Source organism: Peromyscus eremicus, unplaced genomic scaffold (genome assembly GCF_949786415.1).
Source record: "Peromyscus eremicus unplaced genomic scaffold, PerEre_H2_v1 PerEre#2#chrX_unloc_3, whole genome shotgun sequence".
NCBI classification, from domain to species: Eukaryota; Metazoa; Chordata; class Mammalia; order Rodentia; family Cricetidae; genus Peromyscus; species Peromyscus eremicus.
The window spans coordinates 862,684-887,724 of NW_026734290.1; the positions used below are offsets into that span (position 1 = coordinate 862,684).

Below are 25,041 nucleotides of genomic sequence, written 5' to 3' on the forward strand. Positions count from 1 at the left end.
TTTCTCTGTTGAGTAGTACTCCATTGTGTATATGTACCACATTTTATTTATCCATTCTTCAGTTGAAGGGCATCTAGGTTGTTTCCAGGTTCTGGCTATTACAAATAATACTGCTATAAACATAGCTGAGCATGTGCCCTTGTGGTATGATTGAGCATTCCTTGGGTATATGCCCAAGAGTGGTATAGCTGTGTTAGAGGGAGATTGATTCCCAATTTTCTAAGAAATTGCCATATTCATTTCCAAAGTGGAAAAGTACAATCTTGCATTCCCACCAAGAATGTAGGAGTGTTTCCCTTGCTCCACATCCTCTCCAGTGTTTTTGATCTTAGCCATTCTGATGGGTGTAAGGTGGTATCTCACAGTCCTTTTGATTTGCATTTCCCTGCTGATTAGGGAGGTTGAGCAATTTCTTAAATGTCTTTTAGCCATTTGAGCTGCCTCTGTTGAGAATTCTCTGTTTAGCTCTATAGCCCATTTCTTAATTAGACTGTTGGATATTTTGATGTTTAATTTCTTGAGTTCTTTATATATTCTGGATATCAGCCCTCTGTCAGATGTGGGGTTAGTGAAGATCTTTTCCCATTCTGTAGGCTGTCACTTTGTCTTGTTGACCGAGTCCTTTTCTCTACAAAAGCTTCTCTGGTATAAGAGGTCCCATTGATTGATTGTTTCTCTCAGTGACTGTGATACTGGTGTTATATTTAGGAAGTGATCTCCTATGCCAATGCGTTCAAGATTATTTCCTACTTTCTCTTCTATCAGGATCAGAGTAACTGGATTTCTGTTGAGTTACAAATATATATATAAATTTTGATATAAAATTCATACTTTAAGGAAAGTTTAAAGACTCAAAATAGCATCAAAGTATTATGAGAACAGTGGCAATAGAATCGTCCCTTAATTTTGGCTTTCTTCTGCCCCATATCAGTTGATTCTTCTGACATGATACAGAGATTATGCATTTTCTTTTTAATAACATGCTTGGCTTTAAAGAATTAGAGAGTCATTATCCAACTCCAAAGCCAGCTTTAATTTTTAATTGATCTGGGACTGCATAAACACCATTTGTGATAAGTGTTTGCAGAGAAGAACAAAAACAAACATTAGGAAGACTTATGTATTTTACGTGTGATGTAATACCAATAGGCCAACTTAGATGTTCATGCTGGTTGAGGAACTATCACCTCTTCTAATTAAGAGGTCTGTCTTGTTCAAATCAAACTTTTATCAATTTTTTTTCTGGAGCTGAGGATCAAACCCAGGGCCTTGTGCATGCTAGGCAAGCACTCTACCACTGAGCTAAATCCCCAAGCCCATAATTTTTTTTTTGGTTTTTTTCGAGACAGGGTTTCTCTGTGTAGCTTTGTGCCTTTCCTGGATCTCGCTCTGTAGACCTGGCTGTTCTTGAACTCACAAAGATCCGCCTGGCTCTGCCTCCCGAATGCTGGGATTGAAGGCATGCACCGCCACCACCACCCGGACCTTTATCAATTTTGATGGTATTTATAGCTTACCTTCTCTGACAGAAAAAAAAGCAAAACCTCATCCCCAACATAACATATATCCTGGTTTCCATTCTGAGGTCAGCACATTATTAAAATATTCAGGCTGATTTAACTCTGTAGTTTGTTTTTTTTTTCTATTATCCACTGTCTCTCCGCAGCTATTGTTCCTTTCTCATTATCATTGAGAAAATACAAAGTTAATAAAGAATTATGTAATGTATTTCTGGGGGATTTTGTTGCTACTTTTTGTTTATTTAGCATACGCTTTAGAGTTCAATTTGATGTTTCTCTGACTGTTTCTCCTGTAGCATTGTGTGGTATACCTGTAATATGTTTTATATTGTAATAAGCAAAAAACTGTATCATTTTACCAGAGACATAGGCTAGATAATGTTAAGTTTAACATATATAGGTGTACCCATGGTGGCCATAACTTCTAGCAATTTCTGGATTACAGAATCAGCCTTTTTGAAACTCAGAGCAGTTGTTCATGGAAATCCTGAGTAGGTATCAATGGTGTGGTGCACATGTTTCAATTTTCCAAATTCTACAAAATGAAATGCATCCATCTACCAGAATTCATTCCTCTGAATGCCCTTTCGGTTACATCCTTTGGGTAGTGGAGTCTGATTGTAAAATGAACAAGTAGGATATTTCCATATAATTTCCTTAGCTTGTTTCCAGGTTATGGAAAAATTCTTTTTTAAAACCTCACAATTGACATGATTTTTTTTATAAAACTCTGAGGCCTCCTGTACATTTCTTATCAGTAGTTGATCAATCTCCTCATTTTCTTGTGCTAAAGGGCCTGACAGACTCATATGGTATTGGATGTGAGTTATATATAAGGGATACTTCCTGTTTCTGATTATGTCTTGTAAATGAATAAATAACAAATTTAATTCTGACTCATCAGGGATAAATTCTGCAGTTTCAATATGTAGGACCACTTTTTCTGCATACTGAGATTCAGTAACTATGTTGAGAGGTTCTGAAGAGAGGAAGTAATAAGGCAGGGTGCATAGAGGAGCTAACTCTCTCTTTTGGCACAGGATTTCATAGGGCTAAGATGTAGTAGCTTGCTCTCTACCTCTCTAATCTTCCAGCTTTTACCCCAATATCTAGCTTGTGGTTTTTTTATTAATAAGACCTTTTAAGATCTGTGCTGCAGGGAAGTGGATTAACTGCTCATTGAACCCAAAGAATCTTCATATAAAGAAGTCTGTAACAATGTAGTATGCTTTGCAGATGCTCTCTTGTCTATTGCTCAGCTGTATATGAGCACTGAGTAGAATAAACTGGATACAACAGTATTCAGTGATAGTCCTCCCAAATCTATCCTATGTCTCTGTGTTTCTTGTATGTCTCTGTTTTTTCTGTCTTTTCTTGATCTACACTTCCCTATTCAGGTATTGTTTGACAGGCTGGATGGTCCTGAAAAGGGTCTGAGAAATATAAAAGTCTGATGACATAAAGGCTTGCATTATATGGGTCTAAATGTTCCAAATAAGGTCATAAATTTTTGTTTGTGTTCCTAGTTTATATCTGTCTCCATAGGTTTGCACTTTGCTGACAGACCCATCCAAGCATCAATTGTTAATGACAACCTGCTCCAGGTGACTATGAGCTCTGAACTTCATGAAAGCTGATATAAACTAATCCAACTGATGCAAAGTCTGTTTCTTCAACTGGTCAATGAACCAGAAGTTTCTAAATTGCCTCCTTACCTTTGACTAACATTCTAGCTTTCCAAGGCCCTGACAATGTCTGGGACAAGGTCAGAATCTCTAAGGACAGGCAACTAGATCATCTTACAGTCAGGTTGCCTAGCAAGAGGACATTGAGGCAGAGCCCTTGACCCTTTCACCCTGTAAACAACCTATTCAAACATCCTGTTAGCTTGCCCCACCTTATGCAAATAACAGCTTCTTGCTCCCCCCACCCGGCAGGAACTATATAAACCCTCTTGGAGAAAAATAAAGTGGCACCTTGATCAGAATCTAGACTTGGTGTATTTCCTTTGTATCTCATGTCCCTATCATTCCGTCCTTAGGGTGGTCGAGAACCCATTGAAGCCCTGCAGGTGGGGCAACTGGCACCCCACATGGATGAAACCACCACTTGAGGATTTGGATCCTCATCTCCCGGAGGAAGATCAATGCATTAGTGAAGTTGTTGGATCGCCCTGAAATCGCCCGGTTCAGGACGGGATTCCGGAGGAGAGCAGAGACGACACAGGTAAGAAAGTGATGAGTCATGGGACAGGCAATTTTGTCACAAGTTTTATTTCTTTGTGGCCTAAATGAGCCCCTCAAGATACAAGGAACTAGGGTAAAGAAAAAAGACCTTAAAGCCTTTGTTGATTATTAATGACATTCTCAGGGTCTATAAATATTCCCCTGACATACAAAAGCTTATTAATATAGGAGAAAAAATCTTCAAAGAAGCCTTTTGCTCCCCCTCTACCTGCCCTAAGACAAAACCCCCCCAGCACTTTCTGGTCTGCCTTCAGTCTGTCCCTCTGTTCATGACATGAGCTCTATGAAAGAGGGGATGCTCACGACTTTTAATCCTAACAATCCCCAGAAGTCCGCTCCTGCCCATCCTCATCCCTCTGTTAATTTGACCTCTATCTCCCCTCTAGAACCCAAAAAGCAGGATCACGACTTTTAATCCTAACAATCCCCAGAAGTCTGCTCCTGCCCATCCTCATCCCTCTGTTAATTTGACCTCTATCTCCCCTCTAGAACCCACAAAGCAGGATTCCCTAGAGAAATGGGTGCCCCGTTACCATAATCCAGACTGACCCCTGCAAAAATCTCCCCTTAACACAGGAGTCCTTGGGCCCTTTTTTACTACCTCAAAAGTCTCTGGCAGTTCCCCCTTCCGCAATTCCCCCTGCCTATGTTTCTCTGTCTTACCATTTTTGTGGGCCCATTCTTGATGGGTTGGCTCCCCCTGTCCTAGATCTCAGCTCACTGCGATGGGCCCTCCATGCTCAGTGTCTCATTTGTCCATTCTTCTATGCCGGATCCCTTGGCAACAGGTGTTGAGTCACAGCGTCTTGCCCAGTGTTCGGTGTTGTCCGCAATTCAGGTGGCATCTTCTTGTTGTTGTTCCATATCTTCTTTGGAGACCTTGGGAGTCATTGCTAGGAACTGGGGAGCTTGGAGTCTCTATTTGCTATAGTAAGCTTTTTATCAAATAATGTAAATGCCATATTCATCAGATCTTTGACAGGTTTGAGGACCATTATCTGAGCCAAACAAATCTAGGCCTAATCTTGGAAATATCTCTAAGTTTGGTAACAATATTCAGGCCAATTTGTTCTCCTATAGATATATTAGTCAAATATACCTTTCAGTTTTTTTATTTAAATAGAACAGTTTATGCTTTAAACTAGTATCTGAATAGCCAGATGACTAGTATTAACTTGTATTCCTTAACATAAAGGACATGCAAACTCAGACATTCAAAACCAAAAATACATGTGGCCACATTTTTCATTCATACCGGTAGAGTAGACAGACATTTTTACAACTATGACCCTTTGGAGTCTCAATGTAACAGCAGAATAGCAAGACAAAGAAATCTGAAACATGTTTCATTTTTTTGTATATCTCAAGTCATTTTTTTAAATCATTATTTAAGCCTTTTTATCCTCAGACCTTTATACCTTGCTTTTACGTATTTTAATAACTTGCATTTTACATATTTTTTAAAACATTTTTTTATTTTTATATCTAAAACCTTTATATCTTATATCCTATATAAATTTTATTTAAATCTCATAATTTATTTAAACTTTAAAGTTAAACTTTAAAGTTTTATGTTTTTATATCTCAAACTATTTATTTAGACCCAAAATATCATATATTTAAACCCTCATGACATGCTTAAGCCTTTAAATTTTTATATCTTAAACTGCTTTCTCAAACCAAAAAATCATTTATTTAAACATTTATCCTCATATCTCAAGCTTTTGTATTTTCATAAAAACATTATATTTTAAAACTTTTTTTTATCTTAACCAACAATAATTTGAAACCAATTTTCTTAAATGATGGCAAGTATTTGTAACCCACTGAACTCAAATGACCAAAACCCATGTAAATTTTTATTTTTCCTGTGGAAACAAAAGCATAATTTTCCCAGTATCTTGAACTGGTAATTTAACATTTCTTTTCAAGCAATACCAGGACAGAGAAGAGTTAACAAGAGAAGTGGCTGGCCGGCAGAAGAGACCTTGAAGTTATCACAGTAAAGGAAGGGAGGGGGAGCAGTGGGCATAGAGCCTGTCCTTGGCTGCCAGTGTTCCTGAAAAAAAAAGGTTTTGTTAACTCCTCTGACTAAAGTCAGATTCTCTGCTCAATGTTCACCCAGTTTTTGTCAATTGCAGGCAGTCCCCATTGCCCTGTCCAAAGCTCCCATCTTTGCCCGCCTGTACCGAGAGCACGCACCCCCACCTTCCTGAGAGCAGCCAGCTGGCTGCAGTCCTGATAGCAAGAGAGCTACAGAGGGAGAGAAGTGGCCTTTGCTATGCCTCTCTCTCCTCCTCTTTCTCTAGGAAAATAAGGGAGGTTAGTAGACAGAAACAAATAACATTTACACAGACAATCCAAGTACCCGTACATCAGCACTGAGATGATGGCCTCATTCACAGCTAGTGAGCCCCTCTTGCAGTATGCAAGCCTCACCTGGCAGGAGCTACCTGTTTATCTCAGTTCAGTCGGAGAGTGGGGGTGGGGGACCCAGTTCCCTCTATTGTCGCTCGCACATCCTTTCAGTGGGCTAGGCAAAGGTCTAGTGGAGAAGAAGGGAACTGTCCCATAGCATCCATCACAGTCAAGACAACAATGAGAACAGTAAACATATTACACAAAAGACCAAGGGCACACACACACAAAAAAATTTGCCCCAACGAGACAACCAACAAAGCTCCAAGAACAATGACAGCCTGATGTGCTCTGTGGGGGGGGGGGGTAACCCTCCAGGCTCAATCACACCAAAAGCAATCCAGACTCCAGGATCTCTGTCCTTGATCAAACAGACATCAGGGGCTTCCACATCCCTGTCAGACATGCACCTTTTTTTCTTGGAAGAGAAGGAGAGAGTACAGTAACAATGATCACAACAAAATATTCAAAAAAACCCCACAAAATGGCTCTGACAAATTCCCAGGACAAAATACAAAGTGGCACTTCCTCCCACCGTGGGGGAAGATACCCAAAGATGCTCCTAAACCAAATGGTCACCTCTGAGGTAGCCTCAAATGGCTCGGGACCAAGAGGTCTCTTGCCCAAATCAGGGAATGAGACGTCTCTCTTTCCCTCCCAGGATCACTGTCTGGACACGTCTGTCCCAGTGAGAGCCTGCAAAGTACAAATCGAGCCTGCAAAGTACAAATCGATGGACTGGTACAAAACAAAAGTAACATGACAGACACAGACAAGACAGAGAGCGCTCTTACTGGTAAATGACAATAAACCTCTGGACACTTGAGGGTCCTGGTGGGGTCTCTGGGGTTTCCCAGGCAATTCACCAAATGTTGTGCCCAGATTGGGACCCCAAAGACTTCACCACAGACCTTAGGTACAGAATGCAATAGCATGCTTTATTTCTGTTTGTTTACAAGCCGTGGGCAGGGAAGCTCGATCCAAAGCACTCACTTGTAGTCGTGAGGCCAGGAGGAACTTGCTTTTTCTTTGTGTGGCTAGCTTTTTAAAGGCAAAATCCACAAGCTTTTCAGGGGGGTTGGGGGAGTTTTGCACGGGTGCAACTCGGATTGGTTTATTTTTATCTCCGTTCTCTTTTAATTGGGTGAGGATATGTAACCTTTGAATTTACTGGTTGGTGGCTAAAATTTATTACTTTGTGAACTTTAATATTTAGTACCTGTGGTAGTCTGGATGAAATTTTCCTCCATAAGCTCATAGGGGTTGGCACTATAGAAGGTGCGGCTTTATTGGAGGAAGTGTGTCACTGTGGAGGTAGGCTTTGAGATCTCATATATGTTTAAACTATGTCCAGTCTCCCAGATTACCTGTAGGTCATGGTGTAAATGCCCAGCTCCTTTTCCAGCACATTGTCTGCCTACATGCTGCTATGTTCACCATGATGATAATGGACTAAACCTCTAAAAATATAAGCCATGCCAATTAAATATTTTTCCTTTGTAAGAGTTACCATGTTCATGGTGTCTCTTCACAACAATAGAAACCCTAACTTAGGCAGTACTTGATTCATTAGTCTTTAGGGAGGAAATACTTTTGAGAAACACTGATAATTTTTCTTTTTTGATAGAATCAAATTATCTATAGGCTTATGTGATTTTTCTTCATGTTTTATTAATATAAATCCTAGTAATCCACTATAGTCATTCTTCATTTCACCTTGCATATAACAATAGGTATTTAACTCAAAGTGTTGATAGCCTACTAAATAATAGTAAAATTGTTTATCAACAATCTCCTTCTATTTTGATTCTAGTAAAATTAAAAATAGAGGGATATTCCAAAAATTTCAATACAATACTTGGAAAATTTCCAGCTATTTTAGAAAAATATTCTTAAGAATTCATTGGGTTACTGGTAGCTGGAATATTTACTTTTATAGGTATTGTTTCAGCTTCCACAGTTGGAGTCTTAGCATTAAAACAAAATCTGGAAATACCTCAATTTACAAATAAATTACTTAAAATGTTTCTAAATTAGAAGAAGTTCAAGGAAAGATGGATATTAATTTCATAGAATGATTGGATGGAGGGGAAACAACCTAGGAATGTAAACAGTATAAATTTTCTACCACTTACAGATCTTCTGAAGTTTAAGGAAATATAAAGACCATTGTTTGAATGATCCCTCCTGTTCAGAAAACTGTCATTCTTTGAATAATGGGCCAATGGTATAGAATGAAATGTTTTCTGGGATTTGTTTAAAAATATTCAATAGATATTATCCATTAAACTATACAGTGTGAGGATTATTCTAGTTGGAGCTTTCTAATGAGACCTTGTCACAAATAACAAAGCAAAATATATTCAACTATATTTGTGTGTGTGTGTGTGTGTGTGTGTGTGTGTCTGAATGTATGTGTGTCTGTGTCTGTGTTTATTGAGGAATGTCTTATTATCATATTCCCTTCACAGACCAAAATGTCTTGAATTCAAGGAGAACTGTTTGGCTCTGCTACCATACTAAGCTATATTTATTTCTGAGAATGATTTGACAGGGACCAGTGGCTGACACCTGAAAGGATTTTAAGAGATATTGTCCTGAACCATGAGACCTCTGCAGAGGCTAAAATGGGACATTTCAATTCATTTTGGAAAATGATTTCAGAATGAGACAATACAAATCAGAATTGAAATTTTATTTTGAGACAGGGTTTCTACATGTATCTCTAGCTGTCCGTGACCTCAGAATATAGTTGAGATTGGCACCAAACTCTCATAACTCTGCCTACCTCTGCTGCCCAAGTATTGGAATAAAAGTCATGTGCCACATCATCCAATTGTAATTTTGTTATTTATTTGCTTATGACTGTTTTTATCTGTGTCCTAATTTATATGGGGATAGGTATTCATGTGTTTTGTGGTTTAGTTATAATAGAGAACATTTTGCTTGTTGGACTTTTCCCTTCAGCATGTTTGAGACAGGGTCCCTAGTTTACTATCACATGTAAGTAAACTTGCAAGATTTCTTCTGTCTACCTTTTATCTTGCCTTAAAATTACTGGATTAGAAGCATGCATTGTGGCAACTGTTTTTATAAGACAGAAGTAAAGGAATAGTTGCAAGGTGAGTACTTTATTTGTCAAACCTTTTTAACAGCCCTGAAGTTTATTGAGTAGAAATTTTTGAATGCGTGTGTTTTGAGACATGGTCTGACGTTCTAACCCTGTCTTGCCTTGAACTCACTAAGTAGTAGATAGGCTAGGCCTGGAACTTGAAGAGATTCACCAGTTTCTGCTTCATGTGTCCAGTCTTGGAAAAAAAGAGACCTTTTAAAATGTATTTAACACAGATATTGGTAGGAAGTATGGACTTTGGGAAAGTGTCATTTTGTGAGGGAGAGCTACACTTAATTAATACAGAGCCTTGTTACAATTTTGGGGACATTGTAAGTTTCAGTTCAGTGAGTTTTTTGGGAGCTCCTCTCTTTTTCTGTGTTTCTCTCTCTTCTCTGTGTCTCTCTGCCTCTCTGTCTCTGTCTCTTCTTTTTTTAATACCAAAAGGAGTAGAAGTAACAAGCCAGAGACATGTAAGAAACATTTCATAGACAGAACTATCTAAGCCCTTTGAGAATGAAGCCACATCTGTCTGAAACAGAGCTACAGGATTTGTTGTTTTACCACACTGTGTCCACATTTCAATCTTTATTTTTTATTTTTTTTTATTCTTTTGTCATTCAATACTCCCCAACTGCAGTTTTCCCTCCCTCTACTCCTCTGCATCCTCTCCACTTCTTCCTTTTTCACCGGATCCACTCCTCCTTTTCCCTTCAGAATAGAGCAGATATCCCAGGGTTATCAATCAATCCCTGCAGATCAAGTGACAAAAAGACTAGGCAGGAACCCTCCTATCAAAGCTGGATGAAACAATCTAGTAGGAGTTAAAGGATTTCAAGAGCAGGCAAAGATGTCAGAGACACACCACCCACACCTACTGTGAGGAGTTGCACAAAAACATCAAGCTTTACAAGGGTAACACATATGTAGAGGAACTGGTGTCAACCCATGTAGGTAGTAAATGCTGTTTCAGTCTCTGTGAGCCCCTGTGAGGCCCTGTGAGCCCCTGTGAGCTCTGCTTAGTAGATTATCTGGGCTATGTTCTCTTATGTTCTTTTATTTAAGAATTTTTTTTGAAAATCCTTTCTGGGATTTGACTTGAGATTTTTCTCCTTCTATTCCTATTATTCTTAGGTTAGGTCTTTTAATAGTGTTGCAGATTTCCTGGATCTTATGTTTCAGGAAATCTTTCAATTTAACATTTTCGTTCATCAATATAGCCATATTTTCTGTCATAATTTTAAAGCCTATAATTCTCTATTCTATGTCTTGTATTCCTTTGGTGAAGCTTGCCTCTGTAGTTCCTGCTTGCATACCTAGATTTTCATTTATAGAATTTCTTCAGTTTGCATTTTTTAATTGCTTCTATTTCCATTATCAGTTTTTGAAGAGATCATTCATTACCACCAACTGTTTGTCTTTGGTTTTCTTTAAGGGATTTGTTAATTTTTTTCCAATATTAAATTTATCCTTTCTCTGCTTTCTTTAAACATATTCATTAATTTCCTCCTTAAAAACTCCTTATAAACTTTGTCTTAATTGTCCTTCAACTGTGATGGAATATCCAGGGCTTGCTGTAGTAGGATATCAGGAATCTGGTAGTGAAATATTGCTCCAGCTGTTGTTGATTATGTTCTTATTCTGGTGTCCAGGTATCCGGATTTGAAGTGATTGTGGCTCTGGGTGCTGATTTCTCAGTTTGTCTTTTTTGGATGGGTTTTTTATTCCCTGGTTTCTATTTGTTCTTTGTTCTTCTCTTCTTTGTGGTCTATGATTGAACAGCGGTTCTCATCCCAAGTTGGGGCCTTGAAATCTTGCAATGTTACCTTTGTTCCAGCAGAGAGTATCTGCCCAAGTTTCAGGATGACCAAACGGAGCAGAAGAGGAAGTTTGGGGATAGGGTTGAGGGGGCATTGAGAAAGTAGGGGAGTTCTATGGGCAGGTGGCCTGCATAGACATCTGGAAAATTGTGTGTCCTTTGTTAGAGAAAGGATTCAACCCAATTTTGAGGCAACAACACAGAGATGAAGAGAGAAGTGGGATTGAGGATATTGTTAGGGGAGTATTGAAAGACTTCAGGATGTCCAAAGGTGAGCAGGTTACATGGATTTCTGGTGGCTGGCATTGCCTCTAGTCCAACAGGGAATCTCCACCTCAGATAGTCTACCTGTTCTTCTGGCTGGTGTCGCTTGCCTTCGAGCAGAGGATATCCATCCAATTTGGTGTGGGGACATGGATTTGGGAGTGGCAGCTGTATGTTTGGTGGAGGATTGTGTCTGTGGGTGTGTAGGGATGGTGGAAGTTTCATGGGCTGGTGGCCTGGATACCTAATCTTCTGGCTGGTGTGACATGCACATGAGCCGGGGATGTCTGCATGTGTTGGGTCCAGGAACACAGTAACATTCCTTTTTCTCTTAATGGGAATATATAGTGTGCCATTATTTGTTAGAAATCCTTGTCTCTTGATTTGTACAAGATGTGACAGGCAAGAAATTATTTTGAGTGTCAAAAGAAACTGGACATTTGAGCTGTTTGGGGCTGTTACAGACTATGAGGACCATTGTACTAAGATTAAATGCATTTCCCTTTTTCTTTTTCTCTTGGTATTTATTCTCTCATACAATACATCCTAACTTGCAGGTTCCTTCCCCTTTCTCCACTCCTTCTAGTCACCACCCTGAAATCCTCATTCCTCCAAATCCACTGCTACCCAGTTTTCCTTCAGGAAATAGTAGGCCTCCCAGGGATATCAACCAAACACATCATAACAAGGTGAAGTAAGGCTAGGAACAAACCCTCATATCAAGGGTGGACAAGGTAACCCAATAGGAGGAAAGAGGCCCCAAGAGCAAGCAAAAGAGCCAGACACCAGGACTCCTACAGTTATAAGTCTCACAAACACACCAAGGTAAACAACTATAGAATGTATGCAGATGACCTGGCACAGAACCATACAGGCTTCATGACTGCCACTTCAATTTCTCTGAACCCCTATGCACCCTGTTTTATTGATTCTATGGGCCAAGATTTCCTTGTTTTCACAACCGTTCTGTATCTGACAATATTCATTCTCTCCTTCCACAGGATTCTTAGAGCTCATCCTCATGTTTGGGTAGGGATCTCTGCATGTGTTCCCATCATCTACTGAAAGAAGCCTCTCTGCTGACAATTAGGCTAGGCACAAATCTTTGATTATAACAGAATATAGTTATAGATCATCTCATTGTATTTTCCTTGGTCAGTTGTACTTGGTCCTTTCCTAGTTTTCTGGACCATCCTATTGCAGCTCCTACCCATCTAGGCTTTGTAAGGCATGAGCCTCCGTTAATAGCTTGGGCATCAATTTAGACTAGTCATTCATTGGTTAGACACTCTGAGCCACCATTGCTCCAGCATATCTTGCAGGCAAGACAAGTGTTAGTGGAGTGTTTTGTGTATATTTGGTGTTCCGATACTACCACTGGAAGTGTTGGGTGGTTAGAGAAGATGGTTGGTTCAGCCTCTGTATTCTTTTTGTTTGTTTGTTTATTTTTTCTCTGTGTAGCTTTTGGAGCCTGTCCTGGAACTCAACTTTTAAAGAAAGTTGGAATCCAAATCACAGAGATGTGCCTGCCTCTGCCTTCTGAGTACTGGGATTAAAGGTATGTGCTATCACTACCCAGCCAGCCTCTGAATTCTTGATAACTAGGACTCTTCACTAGGGTTACCCTATTAGGTCCCATGAAGTTTGCACTGCACTGTGTCCATGTCTCCTGCAAAAATCTTCCCTAATCTAGTTGTCTCTCCCTGTCTTCTCCTCTGTCCCTTCCCTACTCACCTGACCAATGCTGTTCCCATCTCCAATTGTCTCCAGTGCACCCACAAAATCTATTCTATATACTTCTCCCAGTGAGATTCATGCATATACCCTAGAGCTGTTCTTCTTACTTAGCCTCTATGCATCTGTGGATTGTATTGTGATTAACTATGTTTATTGTGAGTGTACTTTACTTAACAGCTAATTTTCATGTATCAGTGAGTACAACATGTTTGTCTATGTGCTTCTGGGTTTTCTCACAAAAGATAATAAAGAACTCTAAAAACTAAACAACAAACCAAATAATGCAATTATAATGGAGTATACCTCTAAATAGAATTCTCAGTAGAAGAATATAAAGTGGCTGAGAAACACTTGAAAAAATGTTCAACATCTTAGCCATCAGGCAAATGCATATTGAAAGGACTCTGAGCTTTCGTCTTATACTTGTAAGAATGGCTAAGATCAATAACACAAGTGACAGCAAATGTTAGAAAGGATATGGAACAAGGGAATTCATTGCTGTCACAGGTTCAAATTTATACAGGCACTGTGGAAATCAATATTATATCCTTAGATAATTGGGAATCAATCTACCTCAAGATCCAGTTATACCACTTTGTGCATATACCCAATGTTACTCTTCCATCTTACCACAAGGACAATTGCTCATCTAGGTTCTATCTGTCTTGGACCAGATTACATAGACTATTCTGGCATTCTACTCAGAGGCAGATATACCTACACCTGGCTTTGGAGTGTTGGGATAAAAGTTGTTAGCCAATAGCTTGTCTATCTTATTTCTTCTTTGTAGTTAGTTCATACAGTTTCTCTCATTGCCCTGCCTGCAGGGCTTCAACAGGTTCTCAAGCACCCTAAGGATGGAATGATAGGGACAGGAGATACAAAAGAAATACACCAAGTCTAGATTCTGTTCAAGGTGCAACTTTATTTTTCTCCTAGAGGGTTTATATAGTTCCTGCAGGGTGGGGGGAGCAAGAAGCTGTTATTTGCATAAGGTGGGGCAAGCTAACACAATGTTTGTATAGGATGTTTTCAGGGTGAAAGCGTCAAGTGCTCTGCCTCAATGTCCTGTTGCTAGGCAACCTGACTATAAGATGATCTAGTTGGCTGTCCTTAGAGATTCTGTCCTTGTCCTTGACATCTCCCTTTTCTTAGTAATAAATCTAAGGGCCAACATAAACCAGGTTTGAATGGTCTAAAAGGAGGGCTCTGAAAGAGGCTTTGCATGGAGGATTACAGAGGGCCTATCCCTCTAAAGGTTGAGAAAAAAGGGTGCAAGAGGGAATGTCTATCCACACTCAAGCACCACAGGCATCCTCATAGTGCGGGAATCAATGGACCGTGCAGTTTTTTGAGGGAGCAGAAATGGGTAAGCGCAAGGTTGCTACTGCACAACCGCTATGCAACAGGTCATATAATCCAGGCTCTTGGGATTTTGGTGTACCATGGTCCCCAGCCTGTGCAGTCCCAGCTGCACTCCAATCATGCCTTGAGCGAGCCTTTTTCCCACACACAGTTGCAGTCTTCCCCGAGTGAAGGGGTCTGTGTGGGGCATCTCTCGTCAGACAAAATTTCAACCCTGGAGTCCTGCATATCAAAGCAGTGGTCATAAACCTTGATCTGCCTGGCCAGCAGGTCTGTTATTTGGCTTCGGATGAACTGAGTGAGCCAGGAAATTGCCCATGGCCCAAAGGCAAGGACCAGGAGCAGGCCTACAACAGGTCCTAGGAGGGAGGAAAAAAGGGTTGTTAGATAAGGGGAGTTGGAAAACCAATTCTGGAACCACCCAAGCTCTTGTTCTCCTTTTCTTTTTCTCTTTTTCTTGTCCTTTTCTGATCTTTACTATACTGTCCCTGACTACTCCAGTGTGGTCTGTAAAGAAGCAACATTTCTCTTTGAGCGCAGTACAAAGACCACCCTGTTGTAGAAAGAGGAGATCCAGGCCTCTCCTGTTCTGTAAAACTACCTCAGCTAGGGAGGAAAGGGATGACTTGAGGGCAGAAATTCCCTGTTCAAATTGGGCATTATCCTCGTCTATGGACAGTCGAAGTTCAGAGTAATTTTGGTTGGACAGGACCAGAGAGGCAATTCCTGTGCCTGTTTCCGTTGCTCCAACCCCCAAAAGGACTGCTAAGGTGATGGCAGTAACAGGCTCCCATCAAGGCAGTTGTCTCAGTGTGGCTTCTCTTCCTAGAGATCTAGGAATTGATCTGAGGAATAATAGGTTAGTCAAGGTGGAAGGGATCTAAGTGCCCAGAGGGGCATCTCTGGTGCTACCCTGTTTGCTGTGCTACCTACCAGCCACAGGCTGTGTCAAGCTGGCCCAACATGGCTATGACCACCTGTGACACCAAGGCCAGCAAGTCCAACAAGTCTTTCTGACACCTTGGATGAAAATTCAACACTGCCCTTGGAAAACATGACCCCTGCTGTCAGACTGGATTTGTGACAAGCAGTGTCACAGCCCAGAACGTGATTGACAATGGGACTTGTATACTGTGTGAAAGGTCTCAAACACAGTTTGCTGTAAAGTTCGCAATGTCCCCCCACAGGAACTCTGAGCAGAGTGATAAAAGAGCTAAAGGCCTGGTGGGTGTTGCTGTGGATGAGGACAACAGCCTGGAGGGCTTGCCTGAGGGACAGCATTTGAAACAGAATTAGTTTCCTCAGGAGAGGGGCTATCTCTCCTGGGCAGATCAGGTATATTTACAGCTCTAACCAGGCGTTCTGGTAACCATCTGGGAGCAGAGTATATCTAGCCAAGAATGCAGGCCGAAAATCGTCCCCATATATGGACCAGGTCGGGGCCCTTCCAACGCCCAATGAGGGGATCTTGCCACATGGCTAGCATCCGGGTGGCTTCTGGAGAAGGGTGCCAGTGCCTGTCAGCGGCAGAGTGCCATGCAGCATCTAAGGTGAGGAAGCTGAGAACAAACAGAGCATGGCTCAATTGATCTCTGGGGGAGGTAAAATGAAGGTTAGAAGACTTGAAGCGAGCCAACCAGACCTTTAGGGTCTGGTGGGCTCGTTTTATTATGCCCTGTCCCTGGGAATTGTAAGGTATCCCTGTGGTATGAATAATTTGTAGACTATCACAAAATATTTTGAAGTCTGTGTTGGTATAAGCAGGGCCGTTGTCTGTCTTAATCTTAGTTGGATTTCCCAAGGCAGAAAAGGCAAGAATCAGGTGAGAAAAAACATCCTTGTGTGGCTTCCCCAGCATGAGGAGAGGTGAAGATAAAGCCACTAAAGGTATCTATAGAGACATGGGGCAATGAGTAACATCTGTCTGCCAGATTTGATTGGGAAGGAGGCCTCGAGGGTTGACTGCCAAGTGTGGGACAGGGTGAGAAACAACACAAGAGGGACGTTGTTTGACAATTTCTCCGGCCTGTTGTTTAGAGATCTTAAAAAAGTCAGAGGGCCTGGGAATTTAAATAGTGGATCTTATGGGCAGTTAGTGCCTGTAGGACTGAGCCGACCATGACAGGGAAAGTCAGCCTGGTGGCGGCATCGGCCTGTGCATTGCCATCGGTTAACGGTCCAGGAAGATCACTATGGGCTCTAATATGGCCTATAAAATTGGGTGTTGGCGAGTCAGGATAGGCTGTTGAATCTGGGAGGAAAGTGGTGTGGTGTTGGAGGTAGGCCTTATGGCTGGAGAAGTTTCTGACAAGGGGATGGAAAAGGCAATATAGGCACTATCTGTATAGATATTAATAGGTTGATCAGAATAATTCTGAAAAACCTTTAAAATTGCTGAAAGTTCAACCAACTGCACTGACGGGAAAGGCGTTAGGAAGGAGGTAGGGCGGCCTTGGGCCACAAAGGCTGCAACACCATTAGCAGAACCATCAGTAAAGACTGTAAGTGCACGAGAAATGGGACCAGTTTTTGTAATTTTTGGAAAGATGAAGGGATATAGCCGGGCAAAATGGAGCAAGAGGTCATCTGGGAGGTGATTATCCAAGGTCCCCATAAACCCTGCCAAGGCAACCCCCCACTTATCTAAGATTTGGAACAAAAACATGTTCCCTACGAGCCTGGAGGGCCCGTCACAGTGAGCTGAGATCTGGGACAAGGGGAGCCAACTCATCAAGAATAGGCCAGCAAAAATGGGAGGACGGAGGAACATAGGCAGGGGGCATTGCGGAAGGGGGAACTGCCGGAGATTTTTGAGGTGGTATAAAAGGGCCCAAGGACTCCTGTGTTAAGGGGAGATTTTTGCAGGGGGGCCAGTCTGGATTATGGTAACAGGCTACCCTTTATATAGGGAAGTCTCCTCAGTGGGTTCTAGAGGGGAGTTAGAGGTCAAATTAACAGAGGGATGAGGATGGGCAGGAGCAGACTCCTGGGGATTGTTAGGTTTAAAAGTTGTGAGCATCCCCTCTTCCATAGAACTCAGGTCATAAACCAAGGGACAGACTGAAGGCAGACCAGAAAGCGCTCAGGGGTGGATGGGGGGTGGGGGAGTGTCTTAGGGCAGGTAGAGGGGGAGCAAAAGGCTTCTTTGAAGATTTTTTTTTCCTTTATTAATAAGCTTTTGTATGTCAGGGGAATATTTATAGACCCTGAGAATGTCATTAATAATCAACAAAGGCTTTAAGGTCTTTTTTCTTTACCTTAGTTCCTTGAATTTTGAGGGACTCATTTAGGCCAGAAATAAATAAACCTCGTGACGAAGTTGCCTGTCCCATGGCTCATCACTTTTCTTACCTGCGTTGTCTTCGCTCTCCTCCGGGATCCCGTCCTGAACCGGGCGATTTCAGGGGGATCCAACAATTTCACCAAGGCCTTGATCTTCCTCCGGGAGACGACGATCTGAATCCTCAAGAGGTGGTTTCATCCATATGGGGTGCCAGTTGCCCCACCTGCAGGGCTTCAATGGGTTCTCGAACACTCTAAGGATGGAATGATAGGGACAAGAGATACAAAAGAAATGCACCAAGTCTAGATTCTGATCAAGGTGCCACTTTATTTTTCTCCAAGAGGGTTTATATAGTTCCTGCAGGTTGGGGGGAGCAAGAAGCTGTTATTTGCATAAGGTGGGGCAGGCTAACACAATGTTTGTATAGGATGTTTACAGTGTGAAAGGGTCAAGGGCTCTGCCTCAATGTCCTCTTGCTAGGCAACCTGACTGTAAGATGATCTAGTTGCCTGTCCTTAGAGATTTTGTCCTTGTCCCTGACATTGTCAGGGCCTTGGAAAGCTAGAATGTTAGTCAAAGGTAAGGAGGCAATTTAGAAAACTCTGGTTCATTGACCAGCTGAAGAAACAGCCTTTGCATCAGTTGGATTAGTTTATATCAGCTTTCATGAAGTTCAGAGCTCATAGTCACATGGAGCAGGTTGTCATTAACAATTGATGCTTGGATGGGTCTGTCAGCAAAGTGCAAACCTGTGGAAACAGATATAAACTAGGAACAGAAATAAAAATTTATGACCTTATTTGGAAGTTTTAGACCCATATAATGCAAGCCTTTATGTCATCAGACCTTTATATTTCTCAGACCCTTTTCAGGACCATCCAACCTGTCAAACAATACCTGAATAGAGGAGTGTAGATTAAAAAGAGACAAATAGAAAAAAAACAGAGACATACAAGAAAGGAAAAGACATAGGATAGATTTGGGAGGACTATCACTGAATACTGTTGTATCCAGTTCATTCTACCCAGTGTTTATATACAGCTGAGCAATAGACAAGAGAGCATCTGAAAGCATACTACATTGTTACAGACTTCTTTATCTGAAGGTTCTTTGGGTTCAAGGAGCAGTTAATCCACTTCCCTGCAGCACAGATCTTAAAAGTTCTTATTAATAAAAAACCACAAGCCAGATATTGGGGTAAATGCTGGAAGATTAGAGAGGTAGAGAGCAAGCTACTACATCTTAGCCCTATGAAATCCTGTGCCAAAAGAGAGAGTTAGCTCCTCTATGCACCCTGCCTTATTACTTCCTTTCTTCAGAACCTCTCAACATAGTTACTAAATCTCAGTATGCAGAAAAAGTGGTCCTACATATTGAAACTGCAGAATTTATCCCTGATGAGTCAGAATTAAATTTGTTATTTATTCATTTACAAGACATAATCAGAAACAGGAAATATCCTTTATATATAACTCACATCCAATACCATATGAGTCTGTCAGGCCCTTTAGCACAAGAAAATGAGGAGATTGATCAACTATTAATAAGAAATGTACAGGAGGCCTCAGAGTTTTATAAAAAAAAAATCATGTCAATTGTGAGGTTTTAAAAAAGGATTTTTCCATAACCTGGAAACAAGCTAAGGAAATTATATGGAAATATCCTACTTGTTCATTTTACAATCAGACTCTACTACCCAAAGGATGTAATCCAAAGGGCACTCAGAAGAATGAAATCTGGCAGATGGATGCATTTCATTTTGTAGAACTTGGAAAATTGAAACATATGCACCATACCATTGATACCTACTCAGGATTTCCATGAGCAACTGCTCTGAGTTTCAAAGAGGTTGATTCTGTAATCCAGAAATTGCTAGAAGTTTTGGCCATTATGGGTACACCTATATATGTTAAACCTAACAATATCTAGCCTATGTCTCTGGTAAAATGAAACAGTTTTTTGCTTATTACAATATAAAACATATTACAGGTATACCACGCAATGCTACAGGAGAAACAGTCAGAGAAACATCAAATTGAACTCTAAAGGGTATGCTAAATAAACAAAAAGGAGCAACAAAATCCCCCAGAAATAGATTACATAATGCTTTATTAACTTTGTATTATCTCAATGATAATGAGAAAGGAACAATAGCTGCGAAGAGACAGTGGATAATAGAAAAAAAAAAATACCGAGTTAAATTAGCCTGTATATTTTAAGGATGTGCTGACCTCAGAATGGAAACCAGGATATATGTTATGTTGGGGATGAGGTTTTGCTTTTGTTTCTATCAGAGAAGGTAAGCTATAAATACCATCAAAATTGATAAAGGGCCAGGCGGTGGTGGCAGCGCATGCCTTTAATCCCAGCACACGAGAGGCAGAGCCAGGCAGATCTTTGTGAGTTCAAGGCCAGGCAGGTCTACAGAGCGAGATCCAGGAAAGGCACAAAGCTTCACAGAGAAACCCTGTCTCAAAAAAACCAAAAAAAAAAATATATATATGGGCTTGGGGATTTAGCTCAGTAGTAGAGTGCTTGCCTAGCATGCATAAGGCCCTGGGTTTGATCCTCAGATCCAGAAAAAAAAAATTGATAAAAGTTCAATTTGAACAAGACAGACCTCTTAATTAGAAGAGGTGATAGTTCCTCAACAGGCATGAACATCCAATTTAAAGTAACTTGGCCTATTACGTCACACATAAAATTCATAAGTCTTCCTAAATGTTTGTTTTTGTTCTTTTCTGCAAACACTTATCACAAATGGTGTTTATGCAGTCCCAGATCAATTAAAAATTAAAGCTGGCTTTGGAGTTGGATAATGACTCTCTCCTTCTTTAAAGCCAAGCATGTTATTAAAAAGAAAATGCATAATCTCTGTATCATGTCAGAAGAATCAACTGATATGGGGCAGAAGAAAGCCAAAATTAAGGGACGATTCTATTGCCACTGTTCTCATAATACTTTGATGCTATTTTGATTCTTTAAACTTTCCTTAAAGTATGAATTTTATATCAAAATTTATATATATATATATTTGTAACAACATAAATCCAGTTACTCTGAACCTGATAGAAGAGAAAATAGGAAGTAGTCTTGAATGCATTGGCATAGAAGATCACTTCCTAAATATAACACCAGTATCATAGTCACTGAGAGAAACAATCAATCAATGGGACCTCTTATACCAGAGAAGCTTTTGTAGAGAAAAGGACACAGTCAACAAGACAAAGTGACAACCTACAAAATGGGAAAAGATCTTCACTAACCCCACATCTGACAGAGGGCTGATATGCAGAATATAAAGAACTCAAGAAATTAGACATCAAAATGCCCAACAGTCCAATTAAGAAATGGGCTATAGAGCTAAACAGAGAATTCTCAACAGAGAAAGCTCAAATGGATGAAAGGTATTTAAGGAATTGCTCAACCTCCCTAATCAGCAGGGAAATGCAAATCAAAAGGACTGTGAGATACCACCTTACACCCATCAGAATGGCTAAGATCAAAAACACTGGAGAGGATGTGGAGCAAGGGAAACACTCCTACATTCTTGGTGGGAATGCAAGCTTGTACTTTTCCACTTTGGAAATGAATATGGTGATTTCTTAGAAAATTGGGACTCAATCTCTCCCAAACACAGCTATACCACTCTTGGGCATATACTCAAGGAATGCTCAATCATACCACAAGGGCACATGCTCAGCTATGTTCATAGCAGTATTATTTGTAATAGCCAGAACCTGGAAACAACCTAGATGCCCTTCAACTGAAGAATGGATAAATAAAATGTGATACATATACACAATGGAGTACTACTCAACAGAGAAAAACAATGACATCATGAGGTTTGCAGGCAAATGGATGGATTTATCAAAAAAAATCATCCTGAGTGAGGTAACCCATACTCGGAAAGACAAATATGGTATGTAATCACTCATAGAAGAATAAGAGATGTAAAATGAAGGATGACTAGTGTGCTACTCACAACTTCAGGGAGGCTACCTAGAAAACAGGACCCTAAGAAAGACACAGGGATCACCCAACAACAGAGAAATGGATGAGGTCTACAGGAGCAAACTGGACCTGAGGGGAGTTAATGAAGGGCAAGTGTCGGGAGAAAGAAAGCTTAGGGGAGCAGGAGGTCCCAGCTGCATCAGGAACAGAGTGGGAGAACAAGGAAAAAGAGACCAAGATAAATGAAGACCCCCATGGGAATAGGAAGAAGAAAAGTGCTAGAGAAGTCCCCAGAAATCAAGAAAGATACCTCCACAATAGACTACTGGCAATGGTCAATAGAAAGCCCGAACTGACCTTCCGTGTTGATCAGATGGCTAAACACCCTAACTGTCATGCTAGAACTCTCCTCCAATGACTGATGGAAGTGGATGCAGAGATCCACGGCCAGACCCCAGGTGGAGCTCCAGGAGTCCAATCAGCGAGAGAGAAGAGGGAATGTATGAGCAAGAGATAGTGAGACCATCATTGGAAAAAGCACAGGGACAAATAGCCAAACTAGGGGAAACACTTTTACAACTCCCAAACATATTCTGTTACAGTAGTTTATTTAAATATTTTCTCCCATTTAAATTGGGGTGGTTCACTTCCACTCAAACAAACAGATGTTCCAAATAAGAATAGCAAGACAGAGAAGAAAATATTAATAGCTGGACTCAATACATACTACATGAGTTATAGTAAGTCACCAAAATCATTTATATGCTTTTATTAAAATACAACATTGGGCTCAGGTGGCATTTATTTGTTATTAGATTAGCCAGATAAGGATTAGAATTCTGAGATTTGAACAGGCAAACACAACTCTATATTTAGGATCAAACATGTTGATTTCTACCTTCCCTCTCCATCGTCTTTACTTTTAGCATCTGAAAGTGGTTAATTAATAAAGAATAGCTGCCGGGCGGTGGTGGCGCACGCCTTTAATCCCAGCACTCGGGATGCAGAGCCAGGCGGATCTCTGTGAGTTCGAGGCCAGCCTGGGCTACCAAGTGAGTCACAGGAAAAGGCACAAAGCTACACAGAGAAACCCTGTCTCGAAAAACAAAACAAAAACAAAAACAAAAAAAAACAAACAAACAAAAAAAAAGAATAGCTGGCTGGTGAGTCTTTCCAAATGGCAAAGGACAGGAGCCACGCACAATATTTGGTAATGGTCATGAAAAGAAGTGTTATTTTTTTCAACCAAGTGAAGTGATACTCTACTCTAAAGCATCATTTTCAACATTTTTGTAAGTTTAATATCTGATTCCTTTGTTCCCAGAAAGAGATGTTCTCCACAAATAGATGTGCAGCTTAGCTCATATAAATGCTAACTTGTAACCCCACACACAAAAAGAAACATGAAAAAAAACAAAGTCCCACTTATGAAGGAAGTGATTTTTTTAAGTCATGCCTTGTGACAGCACCCATCTCCATGGTGTATCCCAACCCATCTTTCTCTAGGTAGAAGAAACTGGCATGCAGAGAGGCTAAACTGCCAAAGACATACTAAGAATTTCCTGGGTGTGCCTGCTGTCCTGCCCTTGTTTTGCACTCTGTTCCTCAGACCTGCATTCTAAACCTGTACCTGTGGCTATTTCAGACCTTATTCTCCTTGGATAACCTTTCTTGTAGCTCAAAAGGGCCTGTTTCATGTCTTAGGAGGAGGACAAAAATCAAAGTGACTTTTCACCTCTGATAAGATCTATTTACTTTCAAAGGAGGAAATTTGTCAAAGATCCATTTACAGAAACCTTGTTGAATAGGCACAGAAGTTAGCGTTATACTGACAAGTTTTCACAGGGATCTATGTACATCAGCCCTGGAGTTAATCTCCAACGTAAGGTAACTAGTGGACACATTGCCAGTCATTACTTATTCCCCAGCATACCTGGAATTTATGGTGTTACATTGCTCTCATCTTTAGGGAGCCTCTTCTGACCTTCAAGGAAGGACATAGCATAAGATTGAAATTCATTGTCAAGGCAGTGAACTTAGACCCAGTTCCCCATATCTGAAAATTCCAATGGTCAGGAAATTCAAGGAAAAATACATTGGTTGAAGGGAAGCTTGTATATAACACATTAGAAGAATTTAGCATGGTACTTTTTATGGCTAGACAATATCAGGGGACACTTATTGTCAGGGTCAAGTTGTTTGTGAGTCTTTGGGTGTCTCTGGGTCTTTGTAAAACTGTGACAGGGAAACACAGGTTGCGTTCAGGAGGAAGTAGGATCTCTTCGTCTGAGACAGATAAGGTTCTGTTGAGCATTTCATGAAACACACATCTCACTGACTTGTGAAAACCCCTCTGTCATATAGTGCTTTCTTAATATCTTTATTGCACTGAATTATCAGGCACAGCAACTTAGAATGGGAAAAATTGATCATAGCCCACAATTCCAGGTAATAGTTCCATTTTTGGAAAATCAGGATAGGAACTCAGCTAATCATATCACATCCACAGCCAAGAGCAGAGATAAACAAATGTACCCATGCTGCCTGTTTGCTTATGCTTATGCTCTAGCTTCTTCATACTTACACAGTAGAGGTTGCAGACAATGAAATGATTCTGCCCATTTTAGGGAGTCTTATCTTATTCAACAATTAATAAAATCCCAGAGACAAGTTCAAAGAAAAATCTGATCTATATAATTCCTCATTGAGGGTCCCTTTCCCAGGAGACTAGTTTGATTCAGTCTGATAATAAAAACTAAGAGTCACACCACCCCACCATCACAGCCAGGATTTGAGAAGATTTCCGCCTGCATTCAGAGCTGTGGGCCTCAACCTGTGTGGGTCACCACCCCATTGGGGAGTTACATGTCAGATATACTGCACATCAAATATTTGAATTACAATTCATAACAGTAGCAAAATTAGGGCTGGAGAGATGGCTCAGAGGTTAAAAGCACTGCTTGCTCTTCCAAAGATCCTGAGTTCAATTCCCAGCAACCACATGGTGGCTCACAACCATCTATAATGGATCTGGTGCCCTCTTCTGGCCTACAGGGATATGTGCATACAGAATACTGTATACATAATAAATAAATAAAACTTTTAAAAAAAGTAGCAAAATTAAAGTTAAGAAACAATGAAACAGTTATGTTTAGGGCTCATCACAACATGAGGAACTACTCTTCATGCTATTTAAAGATTTAAAGGGTCGGAGAATTGGAAAAAAAAAACCATTGATCTAGAGTGTCCAGTGGAACCCAGGTGTTTATGTTGCTAACTATGAAGGGGCTTGCAAAGGATTTTCCTGAATATCCTTTGCTCTA

At 40.6% G+C, this 25,041-nt stretch overlaps 2 long non-coding RNA genes across 2 annotated transcripts in view; one reads left to right on the forward strand and one right to left on the reverse strand.

Annotated features, from left to right (window-relative positions):
* LOC131901134 (uncharacterized) overlaps positions 1-25,041 on the forward strand; it is a 99,657-nt gene that overhangs the window by 34,253 nt on the left and 40,363 nt on the right. The window lies entirely within an intron of this gene.
* LOC131901135 (uncharacterized) lies at positions 14,462-23,705 on the reverse strand. The gene is made up of 3 exons (XR_009376384.1): positions 23,652-23,705; positions 17,833-18,017; positions 14,462-14,840 (listed from the first exon to the last, which is right to left on the reverse strand). It is a non-coding gene; the product is annotated as an uncharacterized LOC131901135 (long non-coding RNA).